This window comes from Eutrema salsugineum, unplaced genomic scaffold (assembly GCF_000478725.1).
Source record: "Eutrema salsugineum unplaced genomic scaffold, Eutsalg1_0 scaffold_12, whole genome shotgun sequence".
In the NCBI taxonomy this organism is placed as follows: Eukaryota; Viridiplantae; Streptophyta; class Magnoliopsida; order Brassicales; family Brassicaceae; genus Eutrema; species Eutrema salsugineum.
The window spans coordinates 5,249,093-5,275,775 of record NW_006256895.1 but is presented as its reverse complement, the minus strand read 5'-3'; the positions used below and the strand labels follow the sequence as shown (position 1 = coordinate 5,275,775).

At 39.6% G+C, this 26,683-nt stretch overlaps 2 non-coding genes across 2 annotated transcripts; both read right to left on the bottom strand.

Moving 5' to 3' along the window:
• Positions 1–755: 755 nt before the first annotated feature.
• On the bottom strand, positions 756–863 carry LOC112089587. Its single transcript, XR_002901221.1, has one exon. It is a non-coding gene; the product is annotated as a small nucleolar RNA R71 (small nucleolar RNA).
• A 19,452-nt stretch (positions 864–20,315) lies between these two features.
• LOC112089525 lies at positions 20,316–20,426 on the bottom strand. The gene has a single exon (XR_002901163.1). It is a non-coding gene; the product is annotated as a small nucleolar RNA R71 (small nucleolar RNA).
• Positions 20,427–26,683: the final 6,257 nt, after the last annotated feature.

Sequence of the window (26,683 nt, the reverse complement as noted above, 5' to 3'; positions counted from 1 at the left end):
AAGATGGTCCACAAACCACTTCTATGATAGGCCAAATGTGATTGTAATAGTTAGGTAGAGGAAAAAAAAATTAAAGCCTGAAGCTTAGTAAAAACAAACTGACCAACCCCTGTTTACACCGCATCAAGTTTTTGGCGCCGTTGCAATGGACTTTGATTTGTTTCGTTACGAATCCCAGCTTAAATCCATTAGAACACTTGTTTGCTTTCATTTTTTCTTTTGAATTTTTCTGGTTTCTCCATAATGAGAGCCCAAGAACATGTTCCCGGAACTCTTGGTGATCCACCATATCGTGTGGATGGTGATCCAAGCAAAGTTGACCTGAGCGACGATGAGTTTGATGATCCGATCGATAATGATGAGGAGCTAATAGGATCAGCAAAGCGTGAAGATGATGATGAACTAATTGGAAGCTTTGACTCACATGAGAATTTCTTAGGAGATCAAAAAGCTATTCAATCAGCCTTACCAGAGGATGGTAAAACCGAAATTAAGGTACCATACATCAACCTAGTTCAACAAAATCAATTATATGGTTATTCATCCGAACACCCGATGGATCATATCAAGACGTTCGAAGAATTATGTGCAACCATTACTGCAAATGGGGATTACCACAAGTGTAGTCTTTTCCCATTCTCTTTGAGAGACAATGCCAGCAAGTGGCTAAAATCTTTAGAACCTGTCTCACTAAAAACGTGGGCAGCGTGTAGAACGACTTTGTTAAATCGTTTTTACACTAGAAATCGTTGCAATCTCTTAAGGAACAAGATAAGAACTTTTAAACAAAAAGAAGATGAAGATCTTTTAGATGCTTGGGAGAGATTTAGAGAATAACAAAGGGATTGCCCACACCACGGATATACCGACGAATACCTGATGGGTATCTTTTATCAAGGCGTAACTCAAGAGTTACAACACTCTTTCGACACAGCAAGTAATGGAGACTTCTCAACTAGATCTGTAGAAGATGCTAGTGTTTTCATCAACAATCTCGCAAACAGCATCCAAAACCAAGCAATTTTTAGCAATTCTGAACTTCCTGAGAAGAAAGAAGAGATCTCTGAAGTTATGAAGTGTCTCCATCACATAATGAGTCAACTTGGATTACAACAACCAATCAAGGCACACAATACATGTAACTTTGATGGCTGGAACAACCCAATGGATTCTTATAATCAAGAGATAATGAACACTGCAGAAGTCTATCAAATTCAAGATTTTCCTTTCCAGCCTGATCACCGCGGGTCCATCCTTTCGGACCGCGGGAAAACACACTTCCACCACGGTCGATCTGTTCAGACCGCGGCCAAGAATTATTCCACCACGGTCATGAGTCATACGACCGCGGGAAACCCTCTTCCGAACAAATCTGGGTTGTTCAATCTATTTTAAATCCCTATCCTAGTTTTTCCTCTTCTGAAGCTGAAAACCTTAATAAAAGAATTTTAGAGCTTCAAAAATCTAAGTCTAGGGAAATCAGTGATCTTAGCTCTGAAATGAAAAAGATGCAAGAAGATTTCAGTGAAAAATTTTCCACCCTCTTTAGCCTGATGATCAAAGATAAGTCTAAGAACATGGATAATTCCGAGGAGGATACAAGTGAAAGTTCTTTCGAAAGCTGTAGTGAAGCCGACCCCTCCGATCATGTGAAAGCTATCACACTTAGGAGTGGTTTAGCATACAAAGAGCCTGAATTTCCTAAAGATCCCGAAGATGAGGAAAAGGGTAAAGAAAAGGAAAAAGAAAGAGCAAGAGCAAGACTCACGATTGAAGATGTTGAAAAGGAAGTGGTAGGAGAGAAGGATGGAGAAGAAGTAAGAGAACATACATCTCGGGAAATCCTTGGAGAATACCCAATTCCCCCTCCACCAACTCGTGTCTATAAACCTAAACCTCCATATCCTAGAGCCTTAAGAGCCCCGAAGAAGGAGAAAGAAAAAGCTAAGCTGAAGGAGTTAATCGATTAATTAAATGTGAGATTACCTTTCGTAGAAGCTTGTGCTATGATTCCTGGTTTAATAAAACACATGAAGGGTATTCTAACAAATTCTTTAACTCTTGAAGAAGGTGTTATGATGATAACCCATGAATGTAGTTCTATCCTGCAAAGCCAGATTCTTCAGAAGAAAAACGATCATGGGAGCTTCGTACTTTCCTGCACCATCAATAATATGGCTCTTGAGAGTGCTCTCTGTGATTTGGGATCGAGCATAAACATGATGCCTATTTTAGTATCAAAACTTTTAGGAGAACACACTTTCCAGCCCACTAAAATTCCTTAGTATTAGCTGATTGTTCTGTTAGACAACCCGTAGGTATCTTAATAGATGTTCCCGTCGAAATCGAAAAATGTTTCATACCAACTGATTTCGTAGTTCTAGGACTAGAAAGAGAGCCTAAGGATCCACTTATTCTTGGACGACCATTCCTATCTACAGCTGGAGCCATAATCAATGTTCCTGAAGGAAAAATTGACCTTTATCTAGGCGGTCTAGTTATGCAATTTGACATGAACAAAAATTTCGATAAACCGACTTTGGATCGCAAAACTTGTTGGATTGATGAGCTAGACAGAAGAAGAAACCACAATGCTGTTGTCTGAGCTGAGAAAGCATAGAAAAGCCTTAGGATATTCACTTGATGACATACCTGGAATCTCTCCAGATCTTTGTATGCACAAGATTAATTTAGAGGATAATGCTAAGAACTCAATCGAAAGTCAAAGGAGACTAAACCCTAACCTCATGGATGTTGTCAAGAAGGAGATTATGAAGCTTTAAGAAGCCAGAATAATATTTCCTTATCTCAGATAGCACTTGGGTTAGCCCAGTTCATGTTGTCCCAAAGAAAGGAGGAGTCAATGTCATTAAAAACGACAAAGATGAAATGATCACTACAAGAACAATCACTGGACATCGTATGTGCATCGATTACAGGAAACTGAAAGCAGCAACTAGGAAAGATCATTTTCCACTTCCCTTCATAGATCAAATGCTAGAAAGGTTAGCTAATAACCCCTATTATTGCTTCCTTGATGGATACTCTGGATTTTTCAAAATTCCTATTGGCCCGGAAGATCAAGAAAAAACGACATTCACTTGTCCATATGGCACGTTCGCTTACCGACGTATGTCTTTTGGATTGTGTAATGCACCTGTTACCTTCCAGCGGTGCATGATGTCGATCTTCACATACTTTATTGAAGATTTCATGGAAGTATTTGTTAGATTATTTAGAGACTAAGCGGAATAAAGAGATTTGAGAGAATATGCAAAAGAGAAGAGAGAAAGAGTTCCCAAAGTGGTGTGCGTTTTCATTCTCGTCTTTGATACATATATAGAGGAGACAGAATAGAAACTAGGTTTAGCTAAGCTACAATACAAAAGAAAGTGGTTAGACACATAAGGAAACATGTGAGTCTTGAGCATGGATCCCGAGAGATAGTGACAGCTCCAACGGTCACAAGACCAAGTGTGAAAGACGCGTAAAGGGGGGACCATTGTACGGACACCAACTCTCTTCTTCCTTAAACCTCACACGTGATCCCTTGAGCCTTCTCTCCTTATTAAAGACTTAAACCGATTCAAGCCCTAAAGCATAGAACCTTTCTTGACCAATACTCCCCCTCAAGCTTAGCCATCGAAGTTGTTTAGATTGCTAAGCTTGAAGACCCATGAGCATCACCTCATTAAAAACCTTAACAAGGAAAACCTCATGGGACAAAACCTTGTTAAGGGAAAAAGAGTGTGATGTCCATGGATCAAGGACTATGATCAAGGGCGACTAAGGTCCACAAGTCCTAGCTTGCTAAAGAGATTGTTGCAAACTTTAGGACTTGCGGCCTTAGTGAAAATATCAGCCAACTGGTCTTCACTTCTTGTGTAGCACGGTAACACCACACCCTCCTCAATCTTCTCACGGACCTTGTGGCAATCTATTTCAATAGACTTTGTTCTCTCATGAAACACCGAGTTTGTTGCAATGTGTATAGCAGCTTGGTTATCACAATGCATTGTAATCGGACCTTCTTGCTCAATGCCAAAGTCTTTAAGGAGCGTCTTAAGCCAGGTTAATTCACTTGTAAGCTTCCTCATTGCCCTATATTCAGCTTCTGCGGTTGAGCATGAGACCACCTTTTGCTTCTTAGTCTTCCAGGTTACAAGATTTCCACCAATGAAAGTACAATACCCAGTTGTTGACTTTCTATCAACACGATCGCCAGCCCAATTTGAGTCACAATATCCCACAATCTCTGTATTATTGTTCTTTCCCATCCAAATGCCTTGTCCTGGACTCCCTTTGAGATATCTGAGAATTCTTTCCACCATACCCCAATGATACACTGTCGGAGCTTGCATATGTTGGCTTACTTGATTCACGGCGAAGCAGAGATCTGGCCTTGTGAGAGTGAGATAGATCAATTTGCCAACAAGTCGTCGATACCGAAATACATCCTTGAAGGTTTCATCTGATTTCTCCCCCTTTCGATTGACTTTGTAGCCCTCTTCAAGCGGCATTTTGGCTGGTTTAGCTCCAAGTTTTCCTGTCTCTTTGAGAAGATCAACTGTGTATTTCCTCTGAGACAGGAAGAGACCCTCAGGAGACCTACACACCTCAATGCCAAGAAAATACTTGAGCTCGCCGAGGTCTTTAATGTCGAATACCGAGTTAAGAAAGGCTTTTGTAGACTGAATTCCCTCCTTGTCATCTCCAGAAATGATAAGATCGTCTACATAAACAAGAACAACCACCAGACCTTGAGAGCTCTGGAGGGTAAACAAAGTATGATCCGAGTGAGACTTCTTGAACCCCTTTTCCATCAGAGTGGTACTAAGCTTGTTATACCAGGCTCTTGGAGATTGTTTCAATCCGTATATAGCTTTCCTCAATCTCAAAACGTTACCAGGTGCAACAATATCCTCTAAGCCTGGAGGAGGGGTCATATAAACTTCTTCTTGAAGTTCCCCTTGAAGGAATGCATTTTTCACATCCATTTGCCACAGATCCCACGAGAGATTAGTAGCGAGAGAGAGGACTACTCTTACAGTATGGAGCTTGGCAACCGGAGCAAACGTGTCTGTATAATCTTCTCCAAAGGTCTGAGTGAACCCTCTTGCAACCAACCGAGCCTTGTATCTCTCAATTTCACCGTTACTCTTATACTTGATAGTGAAAACCCACTTTGAGCTCACAGCTCGCTTCCCTGGTGGTAACTCGGCTTCATCCCAAGTATGGTTGCGTTCCATAGCTCCTCTCTCGTCACCTATAGCTTCAATCCACTCCTTCTTGTCTTTAGCTTCTTCATAGCTTTGAGGAATCTCATGTTCCTCAATTTTTCCCATGAACGCTTGATGATCAGAGGGCAACAAGGCAAGAGAATAAACAGCCTGAATTGGATGAGCTACAGCTTGACTATTGTAGTAGACTCTGGTGTTCTTGCTGAGCCTAGTACTTCTTCTTAATGGCTGAACAGGTTCCTCTACAATCCGATTAGATGGATCCTTGATGAGCCTAGTACTTCTTCTTAATGGCTGAACAGGTTCCTCTACAACCGCCTCTCCTTGTTCTTGTGGGACTGATTCCTCTGCCTCCACTTCTAAGTCATCTGGAGTTGGCTCTTGACTCTGCTCCTCTTCTTGATTTACTTCTGAATTCAATGGTACCGGCTCAGCTTCTTCTTGAGTATTTGTAGGAACCGGCTTATGCACTTGCTTAGGCAGGACTGGGTTCCCAAGATGATCCAGCAAGAACCGCAGACTAGTAGCAAGATCAGATGGAGAGCTTGACAGGTCTTTGAGACTCTCCCAATTCTTCTTGTCATAGTATCCCTGGTTCTCAAGAAATTTGACCTCCCTGGACACATAAGTGCGGCTATTAACAGGATCATAGCACTTGTACCCCTTCTGAGTTGTTGAATACCCAAGGAACATACACTTTATGCTTTTGGCCTCAAGTTTGTTTCTCTGTTCACCTGGAACAAACACAAAACAAACACACCCAAAAACACGTAAGTGATCTAATGAGGGTTTAGTTTTGTTAAGTACCTCAAATGGTGATGAGTCTTGTAAGACTTTTGTTGGGGTCCTGTTAATGAGATAGCATGCGGCTAAGACAGCATCTCCCCAAAAACGTTTAGGCACATTTGTATGGAACATCATCGACCTGGCCACCTCCATTAAATGTCTATTTTTCCTCTCAGCAACTCCATTTTGTTGTGGAGTGTAAGGGCAACTGGTTTGGTGTAAGATGCTATGCTTTTCTAGATGTTCTTTGAATCTGTGACTTGTATACTCACCGCCATTATCTGATCTAAGAATCTTAATCTTGGCATTAAAATGATTAGTCACATAATTTTGAAAGTTTGTGAATGCTTCAAATACACGATCTTTAGAGGGAAGTAAAGTTATCCAGGTATATTTTGATTTTTCATCAATGAAGGTCACAAAGTATTTATTACTATCCCTAGACATGCAAGGTGAAGTCCACACATCAGAATGAACCAAGTCAAAGCAATGTTCATAAATAGTAGATGATTTAGGGAAAATAACTCGACAATGTTTACCAAGAATACAAGATTCACAACTTGTGTGATCAAAGGCAACATCAGGTAACATTAATTCAAGAGCACGCGAGTGAGGGTGACCTAATCTAGCATGCCAAATAGAGTTCAAACTTGCAGTAAAACATGAATTAAAAGAGAAAGCATTTGAGTCGCTTGGTGAAGGATCCTCGAGAACATATAGATCATCTTTGGTTCCCCCTTTTCCAAGTACCTTCCCATTCTTAATATCCAGAAAGTGAACATCATTAGGACCAAATATCGCATAACAGTTTAAGTCCTTGGTAGCTCTACTAACCGATAATAAGTTAGAAGGGAACTTAGGCACAAACAATGCTTTACTATCTTTATCAAATAACTTTAGGTTACCAGTTCCTTCTATGGGAATTCCATCACCATTAGCTATCACAACATTTCCTAAAGCCGGTTTTATGTTGTTTAACAGTTCAGGGTTACTAATCATATGATGAGATGCACCTGAATCTACAACTAAAGCGGTTTTAGGTTTATTAGAGAAGAAGGTGATACCAGACTGTTTTGCGGCTAAGGCTTTGATAAGAGCCTCAAGGTCGGTCTTTCTCACAAACTCAGTCGAGACATTCATGGCACCATCTCCACCTTGTGTCAATGCACCGGCTCCTTCTTGAGCAAAGCTAGCTCTTGCATCCTTGAACTTGCTCGGCTTCAGGTGAGGATGAAGAATCCAACATTTATCTTTGATGTGGCCCTTCTTCTTGCAATGGTCACAGATCCATGGCTTCCTGTCATCGGGTTTAAAGACACCTTTGTTGGCCGAGATGAGCTCTTGCTTCTTGAAGAGACCAATAGAACCCTGCTCCTTTTGGATCCTTGCACAAACGTCTTCAAGGCTTGGGAGCTTATCCTCTCTCAAAATGTGCTTGATGAGGTCGTTGAAGATGGGGTTTAGCGTGAGAAGGAGTCCAAAGACTTTGTCTTGCTCTCGCCTTTCGTTGAGAACTTTAGGATCCAAAGTGCTCGGCCTCAGCATCTCTAGCTCAGCCCACAAAGATCTGAACTTCCCAAAGTGAGCTTTGAACTCCATGTCTTGCTGGCTCAGGTCATTAATCGCCTTCTTGACTTCGAAGACTCTGCTCAGGTTTGTATCATTACCGAACACATTCTTGAGAGTTTCCCACAGAGATTTTGCTGTCTCACAGTAGGAGTAAGCTTCAAGAATCGTCGGCTCAAGGGAGTTTTGAATGATGCCAAGCACGGTCTGGTCTTCTTGGAACCATTTTGCTTCCACAGCTTTGGCTTCTTCATCCTTCTTTCCTTCTTTGGTGGCGTCTTCTTCGGGAATCTGCTCTTCTAAGACGTGATTCCAAAGCCCTCGTCCACACAACGCCGTCTTTGTGGTTCTAGACCACAACAAGTAGTTTCCTCCTTTGAGGATAACAGGAATCACCACCGGTTTTGAGATCTCGGTGTTTGCATCGTTTGAACTCATTTTGTTCTTGAGGAGTTTTGAGAAACAAGAGAATAAGAGATGAGCGAACTAGAGAGTGAGAGATTTAGAGAATAAGGTTTGAAGAGTAGAGAAAAGAAACTCAGGAAATCGGAACCTGGCTCTGATACCATGTTAGATTATTTAGAGACTAAGCGGAATAAAGAGATTTGAGAGAATATGCAAAAGAGAAGAGAGAAAGAGTTCCCAAAGTGGTGTGCTTTTTCATTCTCGTCTTTGATACATATATAGAGGAGACAGAATAGAAACTAGGTTTAGCTAAGCTACAATACAAAAGAAAGTGGTTAGACACATAAGGAAACATGTGAGTCTTGAGCATGGATCCCGAGAGATAGTGACAGCTCCAACGGTCACAAGACCAAGTGTGAAAGACGCGTAAAGGGGGGACCATTGTACGGACACCAACTCTCTTCTTCCTTAAACCTCACACGTGATCCCTTGAGCCTTCTCTCCTTATTAAAGACTTAAACCGATTCAAGCCCTAAAGCATAGAACCTTTCTTGACCAATAGTATTCATTGTAGATTTCTCCGTCTATGGATCTTCTTTTGAAAAATGCCTAGCCAATCTTGATAAAGTTCTGCAAAGATGTGAAGATAAGCACTTAATATTAAATTAGGAAAAATGTCACTTCATGGTACGAGATGGAATCGTGCTTGGGCACAGAATTTTGGGAAAAGGAATTGAAGTTGACAAAGCGAAAATCGAAGTCATGACAAGCTTACAACCCCCTACAAACGTAAAAGGAATTCATAGTTTCTTAGGACATGCAGGATTCTATAGGCGCTTCATAAAAGATTTTTCTCAAATAGCTAGACCTCTTACGCGTTTGCTTTGCAAGGAAACAAACTTCGAGTTCGATGATGAGTGCTTAGCTGTGTTTCATAAGATCAAAGAAGCCCTTGTTTCCGCTCCAGTCGTGCAAGCACCTGATTGGGAACTCCCATTCGAAATCATGTGCGATGCAAGTGACTATGCAGTCGGAGCAGTTCTTGGCCAGCGAAAAAAATAAGAAACTGCACGGAATCTACTACGCAAGCAGAACTCTAGACGAAGCTCAATGCAATTATGCTACAACAGAGAAAGAACTTCTGTCGTATTTGCATTTGAGAAATTATGTTCTTATCTCGTAGGATCTAAGGTTGTAGTTCATACTGATCATGCTGCAATCAAGTATTTAATGTCTAAGAAAGACGCTAAACCGAGGTTGATAAGATGGATCCTCCTACTACAACAATTCGACATCGAAATTTGAGATCGAAAAGGAGTAGATAATGGAGTCGCAGACCATCTTTCACGAATTTGAATTGAAGAAAGATTGCCCTTAAATGATAGTTTGCCAGAAGAAAACATCTATGCAATATATACAACCCCAACCAATGCTGATGCCGCACCACCAAGGGAACTTATGCAAAGATCAGATGCTTTCAACACCCCATGGTTTAGGCACATAGCAAATTACCTAGCAGCTGATGTAGAACCACCATAATTTTTTGGATATAGGAAGAAGAAATCTCTGCGAGACATAAGACATTATTTTTGGGATGAACCTTATCTCTACAAGAGATGTGCTGATGGGTTATTCTGAAGATGCGTGGCTGAAGAAGAGATGGAAGGAACTTTATTAGGATGCCATAACTCGTCTTATGCAGGACACTTCGCAACCTTCAAAACCGCCTCGTAGATCTTACAAGCAGGTTTTTGGTGGCCTACTTTGTTCAAAGATACCCAAGCTTATATATCGTGATGCGATAAAGCCAAGGGATGGGCAACATAAGCAAAAGGAATGAGATGTCACAAAATTTTATTCTAGAAGTCAAAATTTTCGATATCTGGGGAATAGATTTTATGGGACCGTTCCCGACTTCTTTCGGAAATCAGTACAACTTGGTAGCAGTAGACTACGTCTCTAAGTGGGTTGAAGCAGTCTCTAGTCCTATCAATGATGCAAAAGTCGTCATGAAGCGTTTTAGGTCTGTAATATTCCTGTGTTTTGGAGTTCCTAGAATTGTGATAAGCAACGGAGGATCGCATTTTATCAACAAGGTTTTCGAAAATCTTCTTAAAAAGAATGGAGTTACGCATAAAGTTGCTTCTCCATACCATCTCCAAACTAGCGATCAAGTAGAAATCTTGAATAGAGAAATCAAGTCGATTTTGCAGAAAACAACTACAGTTTATCGCAAGGATTGGTCTACCAAGCTTGCGATGCATTATGGGCATATCGAACAGCATTCAAGACGCCATTAAGAACAACACCATTCAACCTAGTTTACGGAAAAGCATGTCATCTTCCAGTAGAGCTCGAGTATAAATCGCAATGGGCTATTAAGGAGATGAACATGAACTTGAAAAAAGATGGAGAAAGAAGACTACTTTAACTTCACGAGTTAGAGGAAATCCGACACAATGCTTACGAAAACTCGAAGATCTACAAAGAGAAGACTAAAGCATATCACGATAAGAAGATTATTCATCGAACTTTTGCTCCTAACGATAAAGTTCTTCTTTTCAATTCTCGTCTTAAGCTTTTTCCAGGGAAATTACGTTCAAGATGGTCCGGATCTTTTACGATAAAGGAAGTCAAACCATACGGAGCCATTGTCCTATGGGACAAAACCGGAAACTCATTCACAGTGAATGGACAGTGTGTAAAGCCATATCTGGCTGAAGAAAGAGAAGACGAGAGAGAAGTGATGCTTTTGATTGATCCATCATTGGCCAAAAAAGAGATCAAGGAGTGTTACGACCCCGGATATGTCTAATCGAGCAACAATGTCAAGCTAACGACTTAAAACAAGCGCTTAGTGGGAGGCAACCCACTTGGTATTTTATTTATTTCTCTTTGACCTTTATTTTCTATTTCCATTGCTTTGTTTTTTTTTCATTTAATTTCAGGTTTTTAATAAGGAAGAACAAATACAAAAGACGAGCAGCATTCTCCGGCACGATAAGTACACTTAAAGATTTCAATTTTCAATTTTATTTACCATTCTTTCCGAGATTTATCACACTGAGGAGAGTGTGAAATAAGTCTGGGGGAGGATGTTCATCTGTTATTAATGAAATTTGATTTGTTTTAAGTATTGTTTTGGACACATAAAAATTTTCAAAATTTTTTTTCAAAATATTTTTTCAAAATGTTTTTCAAAAAGTTTTTCAAAAATTTTTCAAACCAGGAACACAAGAAACACTACCGTGATGATTTAGACCAGTGTGCTTCTACGTTTTTTGCTCTTTTTTTATTTAGGCCTAGACTAGGCGGTAGCTAGAATACTTGCACTCCGAACTCCCACCAGAGGACTTCAATTCATGGAAATTCTTTCCGACAGGACATACTAACTCATTTTATCTGGACTTAATTTTGACTTAATTTTCTCGTTAAAGCGTTAGATCATGGAAACGAATCATACATTCAGGACTCCTTTATCCTTTTACCACTCTTTTTTTTATCCTGAATGGCTAGTTCATCTTTAGCTAGTTCCCGACCGAACCTAACCTCTTTCAAACCACATGCACTCTTGTTTTTCATTGTCCTATATGAAGATATGTGCAAAACCGTCGGAGAGAAAGAGGATCAACGCGGTTTTCGGTCACTGAAGACGGAGACCTGCGATATTATCAGAATGATTCAACAAAAGGAGAAAACTCAGTTTGCCTTGGAAAAACTTCAAAATCTTGGTAAATTTTCGTCCTTTAGACTCCCTCTCTATAAAAGGTGTTTTCCCTTTCCAAAAATATATATATATATATATATATATGAAAAAGAGAAGAAAAGAAAAAATAAGAAAGGAAAGGAAATAAAAACCTTATAGAGTCTAAAAGGATCGAATTTTATACTTGAGGCAAGCAAGAGTCCGATTATATGGAGTTTTGGAGATCATCTTTCTGATTCCCGGAAAAGATCTAAGTTTGGGGGAACAGCTGTTTACAACAAAGGAGGAAGATTATGCAACAACATTTGGCAAAGGAGAAGTTACCGAAAATTTGCGGTCACCAACAGGTGTTTCTCTCACTTGCGGTTTTGCATAATATCTTGCATCCTCCAGATCTTCAGATAACCTAAAACACTTAATTTCCACCACTTAAACAGCCCTTAATGTCAAACGCTGTCTACCCTGAATAATGTCTTTGATGATAATTCACTATTACACTTAATGAATATAGAGAGCTAGTTGACTGGAAGTTAGATCCAAGTGTGTAGATTTTCGCATGATGGATTAACGGACTAGTTTTGCTTGAATTTTGGTGAGAATTTTCTAGACTAGATCTAATAGATGTTACACGATAAGCTATGGTTTAGAAGGACGGTCACTGAGATATTGTTTAGTTCCTGCGATATTTAAAATTCTTTCCTGGCTTGATCTAAGTTTGTTTGAGGACAAACAAAAAGGTAAGTCTGGGAGAGTTGATAACACCGTATTTTGACCACTTTTATGGATCATAATAATGTCATATTGATATACTCATATTTTGCCATGTTTAGGATTGCATTTTTGTCCAAATATTGAGTTTCATGCATACATTTAGATAGTTTTGTTAGAGTTTGTCTTTGGTTCTAGCTTTGTTTAGGGATTGCATAAGGTCCTAGAGTTTCCTGCATTTTTGGAGTGTTCTCAGGTCATTTGGAGACTTTTGGGAGAAACTTGGAGCTGGGATCATGGAGGAACCCTCACCAGTGTACAACAACTTGGACAAATGCTTTGGAGCCAACAATACCTCTACTTTGATCGTGTGATACGAAGGACGTAAACTACGATTCAGCTTCCAGTGTCTTCATCACGAATCAAGATAAATGAGTCTAGTTTCCGGAACACTTAGAATCCGACGATTTGTAGCCGTGAGCTGGGAGATTTTGCAATCCGAAGGAACACATGTCTCGCAGGCCGATCAAGACTTACGCGATGCGCCTCAAAGAACCGGCGAGACGGAAGCCTTGACGTCAGACGGGTTCGAGGCCTTCATCAAAGTTGGAGCTGAATGAATCATATAGTTTATGGAGTTCACAGATCAAGGTTTGGACCATTGAGAAAGGAGTTATGAAGGATTTGGTGCATGCGGTTTTCATTCATATCAAGAAGAAATACCGACCAAAATCTGGTCGATATGACCTTGGAGCCTTGACGTTTTTGGCTGGCCTTTGGGAACTCAAAAAGCTGAAGGATTTCCAAGATGCTGCGCCAACCGAATTCTACTCGGTGTAGAGGAGGTTCAGAAGCCGAAGATTTATCGACCAGCCACACCGAGAGAAGTCTGGTCGGTATTTGTTTTTAAGATTTTCTTAGAGCCACACCGAAGTCCTGCACCGACCACTTTCACCTCGATATATTCTCGAACCAAGACATTTTTATGGGCCTTTTTGGGACCAATACCTAGTTTGTTCTAGGTTGGCCCATCAAGAAACCCTACCTATATATATGTTTTAGGCATTATCCGGCAGACTAAGCTTTATTCTCTCTAATTTCCTTGCCTCTTTTGTGAAAAGACTCTTCCTTTGTAAGAGATATCATACTTTGTGAGTTTTTAATCAAGAGAAATCAAGGATCTTTTGTGTTTAAAGATGCAATCCATCATCATCTATCCTATCCATCTTCATTTCCCCTCCTTTTGTGAGTTTTAATCAAGAGGGATCAAAGATATTCTGAGTTTAGAGCTGCAATCCATCATTATCTATCTCCTCCATCTTCATTTCCCATCATTAATCATTTCCCATCATTTAAAACAAGATATTCGTAGGGTTCAAGAATCTGTTTTCTTTTTATAAGGGCTCAAATCTGAGAGATTAGTATGATTACTGAGTAGTTGCTTAATGAGATTCTAGATATGTAGGTTAGGGTACAAAGTGTTAGATTAGGAGTGCTTAGGGTTAGATCCATGTTTTCATTTCTCTAAATAGCTGATCTCTATGTTAGATCCTTGCACATCACTTGTGATCTAGAATCTGGGTTTTTCTTGCAGTAAAGGTGTTTGATGAAACTCCTGAAAGAGCTATATTAGAGGTTTATGCATTAATGCCATGATGATGTTTGTTATTTTCATAAATGATCACTTGGGATTAATTCTTAATGCTGTTTGGTTGTTCGATCTCCAATGATGATTGGGTATGTGAAATGGCTTGATTTGTGTCTTGATGCTTGGAAAAGATTAATGCTTGAATAGAATCCTAAATCACTTGAATCATGTTTCATTATTGTCATTAGCACTTCTAGTTTAGCACCAGAGCACCCTAGCCAACTATCATGTCTATAATCTCATGCTTCCATCATTTCATATCATCTCATCTTATTTAATTGCTTTTTCTTGTTTAGTTTACTTAATCACTTGTCTTAGTTCTAGTTTTAATCTTGTTTTAAGAAACAGTCACCAACAAAATTCACCATTTTGCTTGAATTAAGTAATTGTCTTACATTCTAGTGTCTACCACACATTGAATTGATAAACTCTTTATGCTACAACAGCTAAGGGATTGATAACCTTTGCTAGAGCCTGAAAATCTCTAGTTATCACTTATGCAGATGTTTTAACTCTGGTCTCAAAGGTTTTTAAAGTGTTTTTGTTTTAGAGTTTCAAAAGACTTTTCAAGAAACTTGGGCAAAAGATATGCAATTTGGAACAAATGAGCAATTTTGGATACATGCAGACCGTCAGAAGTATGGCAAGCGATGAAGAGCTTCTCACTGTCTGATCAACCCCAAATTTTGTGACCACATAGAGGATACAACAAGCTTTCTAATGCAGTTTATTTGGAGACAATCCAACGGTTAGATCTTCTGATACCCCGATGTAATAAAGACAAAAAATGCAGTCTCAGAAGATGGCACAAGCCGGGACCGCGGCCAAAGCCTATTTTCCCGTAGGTAGAAGCACCGCGACCGCGGCCAGTAGTCGTTCAATTCCCAGACGACCCAATTAAAGCCCAATTCAATTCTTTTTGTTATTTTTGAAGAAGATATAAATACCCCCTTTAGGTCATTCTAAAGAGGGGGACCAAAAATTTAGACAGAAAGAGAGAGAGAGAGAGAGAGAGAGAGAGAGAGAGAGAGAGTTTGTGTGTGTGCTTCACAAACCCTAGGAGCCGCCATCTTCGAAGAGGAGCCGTCGAGGAGAGCATCATCGCGCCTCCATCTGCGACTCTGTTCTTCATTCTTCTTCCATGTTTTCTTTAATTTCCTACAACTTTCAATACTCTGTGATGCTTTGTTACAGTATGTTTGAGTAGTTTCCCAGTTGGGTTTAAAGGGATTTTTCAAAGGGAATTTCGTTTGTCTTCTTCTATGAATCGATAGACTTAGGATTTATAATCTTCTAGATGTTCTTTTTTTGCCTTTAATCTTACTGCATGATTCTCTACTGGCCACTTAGAAACCGATCTGATATGATATGTTCCGAAAGCTTTCATTGATTGTCTGAACTAGGGTGAAACGAGCAATGATTTTATAGGAGTGGAAACCTACCTATAGTTGAGTTGTGAATGTTGATGAGTCTTGTTCAATTATTGCATCTTCTCCTTCAAGGATCAGAGTGGAAACCTACTGATCAGGGTTGCAAGAGTTAGTTGTTTAGTGCTGCGAAAGTAGGCTTTTATACTTCCGTGCATCGAGTTCTAGAACATACGTAGTTCATTACCTTTATCATTTGGTTAATTTCGAAATAGGTTTAATCCATGAATCCCTGCGAATACCCTTGAGCCCAGCGTTTGTTTTTAATTGTTTACAGCCTTCTACTTTCAACCGAAGGTGTTTATACCCTTGAGCCCAGCGTTTGTTTTTAATTGTTTACAGCCTGCGAATACCTGCTTTCATTTGCTTTCGTTTTTCAATTGCTTTTTACTTGCTTTTTAATTTAGATTTAGTGACCACCAAAACCCAAAACCAAAACCCAAACTTGTTTAGTTCTAGTCTGATTTAAGCATTAGCGTGAATTCGTACTAAAACAACTAAGTCTCTGTGGATCGATACCCTAAGTACTACAACGCACATCTGTGCACTTGCAGACATTTAGGGGTTATAAATTTAAAACCTGAAGCTTAGCAAAAACAAACCGACCAATCCCTGTTTACACCCCGGGGACTCTGATTTGTTTCGTTGCGAATCCCAGCTTAAATCCATTAGAACACTTGTTTACTTTCAGTTTTCTTTTGAATTTTTCAGGTTTCTCCGTAATGAGAGACCAGGAATATGTTCTCAGAACTCTTGGTGATCCACCATATCGTGTGGATGGTGATCCAAGCAGAGATGACCTGAGCGACGATGAGTTTGATGATCCGATCGATAATGATGAGGAGCTAATCGGATCAGCAAAGCGTGAAGATGATGATGAACTAATTGGAAGCTTCGACTCACTTGAGAAGTTCTTAGGAGATCAAAGAGCTATTCAACCAGCCTTACCAGAGGATGGTAAAACCGAAATTAAGGTACCATACATCCACCTAGTTCAACAAAATCTATTCTATGGTTATTATTCCGAACACCCGATGGACCATATCAAGACGTTCAAAGAATTATGTTCAACCATTACAGCAAATGGGGATTACCACAAGTGTAGTCTTTTCCAATTCTCTTTGAGAGACAATGCCAGCATGTGGCTAAAATTTTTAGAACCTGCCTCACTAAAAACGTGGGCAGCGTGTAGAACGACTTTCCTCAATCGTTTTTACACTAGAAATCGTTCCAAACTCTTAAGGAACAAGATAAGAACTTTTATACAAAAAGAAGATGAAGATCTTTTGCTCCGACTTGTGCTCCGACTTAGGACTAACCCGGAGCAACATGCGATTAATTCTGGGAGCCATGCTGCAAGTGATGCTGTGAGTGAGGTGATCCAGAGCAAGAGGGAAAACTGGTGAGTGCTCCGAGTTGGCAGCTCCGAGTAAGAAGGATCTGGAACAATGTGTAACACAAGCCCAGATTTCTTTGCTCCAAGTTGTGCTCCGAGTGAAGAGAAGACAAGACAAGGCGGAGCAAGAAATCTTTTACCCAACCGAACCGGGTCAGTACCCAGTTTGTCCTGGGCTGACCCGGTCTAGACCCCTTAGTATACATATTTTTGGGGAGAAAACCCTAAACTATATTTGGATCGCCTTTTGTTTCTCTTTGTTTCTTTGCTTCTTTTATGAAAGTTTGTTCTTTGTGTTAAGATATACCTCGTTTTTAATCATTCAAGGCTGTTTCTTATCATCTGATCCTTTTTTTTAGCTTGTTAATCATGATTAACATCACCTCTTGCAAAAGAAATGGTGTGTTAAACATGATTAGTGAGTAATATTCTTTTAAGCTTCTAGGTGTGTAGATTAGGGTGCTTAGATGTTTGATTTAGGATTTTTAGGTTTTATATTATCATTTCCTTTCCTTAGTTAGCTGCTCTTAATGCTAGATCTTTGATAATCCCTCAGATCTAGACCTTAGGCATTCTCCACCCACAAGGTGTTTGATGAAATGTCTGAAAGAGCTACCTTAAGGGTTTATGTTTTTAATGCCATGAGAATGTTTGTTTGAGCTTAAATGACATGTTAGAACTGATATCTAATGCATCTTGATCATCATTACACTAGTGAGAATTAGGTTTGAATGTTGATTAAGATTGTGATTAATCCCTTGAGAGAGGATTAGTCTTGTTTAGAGTTCTAAGTTAATTGGATTTAGAGATCATGTGATGCTTGCTATGTCTTTCTGTGTAGGATTCAGTTTAACTTAGCTCTAGATTAGGTGCATAAAGAGGCTGTTTGGTCATTTTAGACATTGGTTATCATGCTTGTTAATTGTCTATTCACTAATGAGAATTAGTCTTGATTAGGTAATTAACAAAAGGGATTTTTGTCATGAGAATGAATTAATCTGATTTAGAAGTCTAGACTAAGGATTAGCAAGTGTTGCATTGTTTGCTTAGCATTATAGATTAGCATTGAAACCACCTTGATCTATGATCACATCTAGAGTTTTAGCTTTATCTTATTTTGAATCTGAGTCATTTTTTGCTTCACTTGTTTGCTTTGTCTAGTTGTTGATAACACCGGATTTTGACAATTTTATGGATCTTTTTAATATCTTATGCAGGTGTTTTAACTCTGTTTTCAGTGGTTTTAAGTGATTTCTACGTTTTAGAGTTTTAAAAGACTTTTCAGGAAATTTGGACTAAAGATATGCAATTTGGAACAAATGAGCAATTTTAGATAAATGCAGACCGTCAGAAGTATGGCACTCGATGAAGACCTTCTCCCCGTCTGATCATTCCTTAAAATTTGAGAAACCAAAGAGGAGACAACCAGCTTTTTAATGCAATTGGTTTGGAGACAATCCAACAGTTAGATCTTCAGATATTCCCGATGAACTAAAGACAGAAAATGCAGTCTCGAAGGAGAGCATAGGCCGCGACCGCGGCCAGACCATGATTCCCCGCATTCAGGACCAACGTGACCGCGGCCAGACATCATTGACGTCCGAAAATGACCTAGTTGAACCCAAGTTCAGCCCACTACTTATTCTTCAAACCCTAGACGTTTCCAACGAATTAGAAGGCTATATATACTCGTTTTAGGTCATTCTAATGACCAAGTCGTGGAGAGAAAGCAGAGAAGAGCCGCATACCCTCGGAGTTGCCGTCTTCGGGAGAAGGAGTTGCCGAAGGAGCCATCATCGATCTCCATCTTCATCCTCGTTGTTCATTCTTTACCTTTCTCTTATTTAATTTCCAGAAAACTACAATACTTTTGTGATGTTCTTATACACTATGATTGAGTAATTCCCTTGTTGGGTTTTAAGGGATTTTGAAAGGGAATTCATGAATTGATTTCTGGTTTGTTAGATTAGGGTTTATCTTTAGCGTTTTTCGCCTAAATTTGTGTTTCGTTTATGTGGCTTGGATCGACCATCTAACTACTGCGATTAGGTTGATTTCCTCACCGTAAGTGTTGTCAAATCGATTAACCCTATTTAGATGAGCAAATTCTCTTAGACGGCGTGAGTCGATCTAAAGCGTTTTGTGAAATTATCAAATTAATTTGTCTAGAAACTTAGAGAACTGAATGGGAGTTTAGTAAATCTAAGTGAATTGATTTGTGATTAATACTACTAGGTTAGTATGGTTTTGATTTCAGGAACATATCTATAGAAAACTTTATGTTTAATTCTCTTGTTAGCTAGTCTATGATTCCCGGCGAATTCCCTAACGCCCAACACCCTCTCGTATTGATTTGATCTTTGTTTACTTATTTTTAAGTTTATTATTTGTTATTTTCGTTACTATTCACAACCCCCAAACAAACACCCATATTTTCATCTTAGCTCAGTTCTCATCTCAAGTAAACTCGTATTGCAGTTACTTGGTCTTCAGTGGATCGACCCCTAAATACTACAACGTACATCTGTGCGCTTGCAGAAAACTAGGTTAAAACCTGAGCACATCAAGTTTTTGGCGCTGTTGTCGGGGACCTTTAACGTTGCCTAGAGTTTCAGGTCAGAATCGAGTCTAAAGTACGTTCTCTTGTTCATTTTAGAAAAAAAAAATTTGTTTATTATTTTATATAAAAAAATTTGTTTATTATTTTTATATATAAAAAAAAAATATATAAATTAGTATTAAAGAAAAAAATAAAAAAAAATTATCTATAAATCTATATATATATATAACTAAAAAAAATTCATTATTTTATATAATATATATATATATATAAACCATAAAACGAAAATATATATATATATATAAATCTATATAAAAAAACCAAAAAAATATATATATATATATATACAAATCTATATAAAAAAATACCAAAAAATTATATACATATATATATATGTATACACCACTGAGATGGCGAGAACAATAGACACTTACAAAGTTTAGATAGGGTTAGAGATAACCACCACGTCCAGCAAAACGTTGATGAGCACGTTAGGTTCCAAAACGCTCCTCGCTTAACTCTAAAAGATTATAACACTCTGTATGCTTTCTATGAGAACCGTTCTCCCATTAGTGTACAACCCATCAACGTAGACTATGAGATCAGCCCGAAGCTCATAAAATTGGTTAAGCAGAACCGGTTCCATGGCGATGCATCGGAGAGTCCCATGGACCCTCTTGAAGATTTTGAAGAAATATGCAGCACCAAGTAATCGATCGGAGTTCCTGCAGATTACATAAAGTACAAGTTGTTTCCATTTTCTCTATGTGATAAGGCACGTGCATGGTTTAAGTCTTTGTCTCCTGGTTCACTCGAATCATGGGACGAATGCAAGGCTACCTTCCTTAACCATTTCTACACCACCTCTAGATCAAACTTCTTTAGAGACAAGATTTATAGTTTCTAACAAAAAGGAGGCGAACCTTTTCATGAAGCTTGGGATCGTTATAAAGGCTACATTAGGGAATGTCTTCACCACGGTTTTACAGAGATATGCATCTTGAACACCTTCTATGAAGGTCTTGAATGGACATCTAAGGCACATCTAAATGTAGCAAGCGTTGGAAACTTCATGACAAGGATTGTGGAAGAAGCTTACATCTTGATTGATAATCTTGCTGCAAGCAGCAGAAACAATTGTCCTGATCAAGGAAGAACATCATGTTATACTTTACATGATCATAAGGAAAATTAAGAACTTAAGCCATGGTGAAATTGTTTCTCAAAAATCAGAAGCATTCTGTTAATGTCTGCAAATCAGTTAATGCAGCTGAGATTAATCATCAACTTGGAGCACAAGATCACGCCCATATAAATCTCCAATCTGCTCCAAAATCATCTCCAACCTCTCAAGACAACAAACTCGAGCTTATGGTGCAACCACTTCTTATGAAGCTGCAAAGATTAGCAGACGATGTGGATATAAGAGTAGGCTGCTTGTACAATGACCTTAATGGTAAATTTGAAGCTCTTTCCACTCATGTTGATAGCATGGACGTGCAGCTATCACAAACCATAGATAGTTCAAAAATCACAGAAGTCATCAAGAGACGAATCGCTGAGGTACATGAAAAAATTGCCCAAGACACCCGTAACCTTGACCTTAAGTTAGACAACATGAACGACTTGAGTACAAGTTAGACATCATGTATGATAACCTCAATGATGGTGTGTGACTTGATGTGTCGAGGGTTGTCAAGTTTTACCCTAATTGAAATCAATAGCCGCAAGTGCACAGCTGATCAATTGTAGTACTTAGGGATCGAATCCACAGGGAAGGAGGATCTTTTGCTGCAAAAAGCCTTTTAAATAAGTTAGAGTAAGGAAGTCTAGAACAAAAACGGTTTAGTGGGGGTTTGGTAGTGTGTTTAAAATCTAAAAGCGAAATATTAAAAGAGAATACGGAAATTAAATGACGTAATAACTAAACTTAACGAAAACAATAAAAATGCGAAAAACGGATATTCTAATGCTTAAATGAAAATCTACTAAAAAGGAAAGACAATATTGAACTAGAGCTTAAAGAAAATCGGTGTAAAACAATGGAAAAAAAGCGTTGGGGTTCAGGGAAGTTTTCTCAGGGGTACGAACGATTCAAAACATTGCTAGAGAGGAAATTTGGTAAGATCTTAGCTTAAACTTTTCGAACTGGAGTCACGGACGTATGAATACGCCACTGTCGTGATCATAGACAATTATCTCTCTCAACCCTGACCAGTAGGTTTCCACTCTGGCCCTGGAAGAGAAGAGATGCATTATGTTTAAGACTCGTCCTAATTCACAAATCACCCATAGGTAGGTTTCCACTCCTATGTTTGTTTTGCTCTCCCAAACTAGATCTGATACCTGATGAACACTTTTGTGTCACCAAGCATCTGGATCAGATTGTAGTTCATGACGCTACTCTCATGCAGTAAAAACGAATTCAGAAGAAAAATTTCTAAGATTCGGCTCAAAAGCTCATGGAATCCTCATCGAACATATAAATCCGCATCGAAAATCCCTTAATCCCAACAATAAAACTACTCAGACATAATGAACGAAATCAAAGACATAGTATTAAGAAGTAGAATAGAAACCAAAATTGAAAAAGAAAGAACAAGGGTTCAAGAGAACAAATCTCTCTCTCCCTAAAAGCTAAAGCAAAAAAGTATTCTAAAACAATAAGAAAGATAGAAGATGATCGATTAGGGTTCCTAAGACATGTATTTATAGTGCTCAAGACCTCTCTGGACGTCACTTAGGGTTTCTCGAAATGAGGGAATCATTGTGGGCTTCAGAAATGGGCTTTTGGGCTCGGAGGTTGATGGCCGCGGTCGGGACAAGTGTGACCGCGGTGGATGAGTGGTTTGCCGCGGTCGGGATGCTCCTGACCGCGGGAAAATGCTTATTGGCCGCGGGTGGAAGTGCTTGTCGGCTGGTTTACGGGACATCTTGCTCTTCGCGTATCTTTTGATTGAACCGTTGGATTGGCAAGCTGTAAAGTGCACTGGAAAGCTGATACTTCCATCTTTAAGGTCTCCAAATTTGAGCTGGATCAGACGGTGAGAAGGCCTTCAATCAGGGGTGAACTTCTGACGGTTTGACTCTGAGCTGAAATCTGGTTTTCTATCCATTTTGTTAAGCTTTTCCCTAAGTTACCTGAAAAGAGTCTTGGAACTACAAATACTAGAAAAACATAATAAAAGTACTTAAAAGCAATTAAAAACATAGAAAAAGTATTTCAAAAAGATCCATAAAAGTGGTCAAAATACGGTGTTATCAACTCCCCCAGACTTAAACCTTTGTTTGTCCTCAAACAAAGCAAAAGCCTAAACTGGTTAAGTGAAAACAAAAATAGGGAATGCACAAATCTCATAGACATGAACTCTAAACTAGGACCAAAGATAGTGCATCAATCCTCAACTTAGTCTAGAAAATTCTCACCAAAGCACAAGAGATACTAGTCCACTTTTTCCGTGATGCAAAACTTAAACAATTTAAATCTTGATTTCAGTCAACTAGCTCTCTACATTCATTAAGTTCAATAGTGAGTTCTCATTAAAGACATCATACAGGGTAGACGGCGTTTGGCATTAAAGGGCTATTTAAGTGGTGGAGTTAAAATGTTTCGGGTTACCTGAAGATCTGGAGGATGCAAGATAATATGCAAAACAGCAAGAGAGATAAGGACCTGTTGATAACCACAGTTTTCAGTCACTTCTTCTTGCCAAATGTTGTTGCATAATCCTTCCTCTTTTGTTGTAAACAGCTGTTCCCCCAGACTTAGATTCTTTCCGGGAATCAGAAAACAATCTCCAAAAACTCCATAAAATCAAACTTCAGTTGCCTTGGGACTTAAAATTCGACATCTCTAGACTCTCTAAGGCTTTTATTTCCTTTCTTTTCTTATTTTCGGATTTTTTTTTTTTTTTTTTGAAACGAAATGCCTTTTAAAGAGAGAGAGACTAGAGGATGAGATTGTACCAAAATTTGAGATTTTTCTAAGGCAAACTGAGCTTCCTCTTGTGTTGAATCCTTCCGGGAACTTTTCCGGCAAATCGCAGGTCTCTGTCCTTGGTGACTGAAAACTGCGTCGTTCCTCTTTCTCTCCAACGTTTTTGCACTTATCTGCATATAAAACAATAGAAAACAAGAGTGCATGTGGTTTGAAAGAGGATTGGTTAAGGTGGGGAACTAGCTAAAGATGAACTAGCCATTCAGGATCAACAGAGAGTGGTAAAAGGATAAAGGATTCCTGAATGTATGATTCGTTTCCCTGGTCTAATGCTTCAATGAGAAAATTAAGTCCAAATAAAACAGAGATAGTGTATCCCTTCATCTAAATCGAAATCATTCAAATTCCTCTGAGGTACTTCGTTTCAAATGTGCTTAGCTACCGCCTAGTCTAGTCCTAAATCATGAATGAGCATGTCACTAGGAACAGTCTAAAGCACAGTCAACTATCATTGATTCATGTTCACCATTCCCTTTAAAACGTATTTTGTTTTGAAAACCGATTTTGAAAAACTTTGAAAAAAAATGTAGATAATGCAAGACTCATGAAAGAAAGGTGGTTAGAAAGGGATGAAATTCTCCCCCAGACTTAAATCACACTTTCCTCAGTGTGAAACAGGTCGAGATTGGATGAGAAAAATGCATAAATAATCGAATTGGTAACGACAAAGAGAACTTACCTGGATCCGGGATGCTGGTGGAGATGAACCGGATTCATTCGAAGGGGTTTGGGAAGGTGATTAGGTGGTGATGAAGGTGGTGGAGGGTGATGAATGAGGTGGAGGGTGATTGGTGAGGTGAAATGAGGTGAAAGGGTGGTTTGGGGTCGGGTTTGATGTCAACGACCAGATGCCGCGGTCAGGGGCTGCACGACTGCGGCAAACAAGCACTTGGCCGCGGTCAGGATCACGCGACCGCGGCCGACGGTAGGTTTCCCGCGGTCCGAACACTTGCGACCGCGGGGGCTTATATCGCGGCCTCTTCTTGCTTCTCCTTGGTTCCTCCTGGGCCGAGCAGTCAGGTACCATCCTTCTTTTTGGTCTTTTCGGGTTTTTTGATTTTTTTTGCTTTTTTGTTTTATAAGAAACACCTGAAACTAAGAGAAAGAAAAAGATCAAAAGAAAAAGAAAGAAAAATCCTAAAGAAAACAATACCTAAATGGATTGCCTCCCATTAAGCGCTTTTGTTTTAAGTCTTTTAGCTCGACTTTTAGTGTTGGACGTGACTTATTCCAATGAAGAAGACCTTGTCCTAAGACAAGTCTTTTTCGACATCTCCTTGCTTTGCTTAGCAGGTTCTTCGTCACTCCAAAGTTCTTCTTCAAACTCTTCTGCTGCAGAACAATTTCCTGCTTTGCTGTTGTATGGAACAACTTCTGTGAAGACATCTTTGTCGATATTAGCAAATGAAATCCTCCGGTTTGGCCAGTCCATTATAGCTCCGGAAGTTGCTAGAAAAGACCATCCCAGAATCACTGGATATGTTGCATCTCTCGTCTCGACAATGTTGAAGTCGACAGGCACTATGCAATCTCCTATTCTCAAAGGAATTTCATGAGCTATTCCTTGAGGTGTTGCATTAGAATCATCAGCTAAGCTAATCTTTGCTCTAGTCCTGCGCAGGTGTCTAATACCAAGTCTCAAAGCAATTGCCTTGGACATCATGTTAAGACAAGCTCCAGAATCACATAGCACGTTTTTAAACATTTCTCCTCTAATAGAACAAGAGATAAGAAACTGACCTGTAGTCTTGACCTTATGGAGAATTCGAACTTGCCTTTCTCTTTAGGTGTTGGCTGGTGTCTCAAACGCAGAATAGGATTCACAAAAGAAAGCTGCAGCGTCATATTCAATGATTGAATCGATGTATGGGATCTTTATCTCGCTGCACGTCTGGTCTTCTTGGATTGAAGAGTCAGCTGAATCTTCAACACATTCCTTTGCCATCATACAAGGTAATGATTCATGCTAATCTGGTTCTTCATCTGAAACTTGGTTTTCTTCTTCCTGAGTTGCTTTTTTAGGTGCTGGAGGCTGAAGTTGTGACAGAAGGTGTATTATTTTCCTCTCAAAACCCGGAGGAACATCTGAACGACCAACTCCCGCGGTCAGAGGAGTCGCGACCGCGGGAAACAAGGCATTGGCCGTGGTCGGAACGCTTGGACCCGCGGCCCCGGATGTAAACTGCTCGTAGTCCGTCTCTTCCTTCTTGTATTTGATACGAACCTCTCCTGCATCTTTATTAGGTAGACTAGCATCATATGAACTCATACCAGGGCGTTGATGTGCATCTTCATCAGGATCTTTGGGAGATTTCTTAGAAAACCTCTCAAATTGCTCAATGTTAAGCATCTGCTCCATTCTTGCATCAATCTCCCGTGCTTTGAGCTCGAGTTTGTTCAGCCTGTGCTCGATCTCTTGCAACTCTTCATCTGTCTTCTCTCTATACCAGGAGGCGGATTCTCTGACTTCTTTAATCTCCTGTTTTGATTCGACAATATCACTTGAGTTTTGTATGATGTCATACCCTTGTCTTGTCTGCTCTGTTGCGACTTGGCGGATCATCCCAGCTAGTGTTTGTGAGTCCTTGTGGGTTTGCTCTTCCAAAACTCGAACATGATTGGCCATATCATCGAATTTTTTGTTGAACTCTTCAGAGATTGAATCAATTTTCTTGAGCAGGGTGTTTTCGGTGAGAATATGCTGATCAAGGAACTGGTTTATCATTCCTTCGAGGCGTCCCAAACGTCTGCTGATCCTCAAGTTGTCCTCTTGCTGACTAGGGTTCTGAAGTGGAGGATTATAGGCGTGTGGCTCGAAGTAGGTCGGAGGAGGGCCATAAGGATCTTCCCGGCGTCGAACAGTCTCTCTGCGCCGGTGGTAAGGGTGGTTTGGGTGGCTGTATCGATCCATGTAGCTAAGATTTCGGCCTTGGTATTCTTCTCTGCGTCTTGTGGCTTGAGGAGTGTTATAGAAACCTTCCTCATAGTGTATATTTCGATTTATAGGATCCATATCTTCTGAAATGGAAACAAAATAACCGAAAAATGGAAAGTTGCAGAAAAGGGGGTTCTAGAGTCGATTTACTAACCTTTCTCGGGGTTTTGCAGAAAAGAAAACGCGTGCTTTCCCCGGCAACGGCGCCAAAAACTTGATGGTGTATGACTTGATGTGTCGAGGGTTGTCAAGTTTTACCCTAATTGAAATCAATAGCCGTAAGTGCACAGCTGATCAATTGTAGTACTT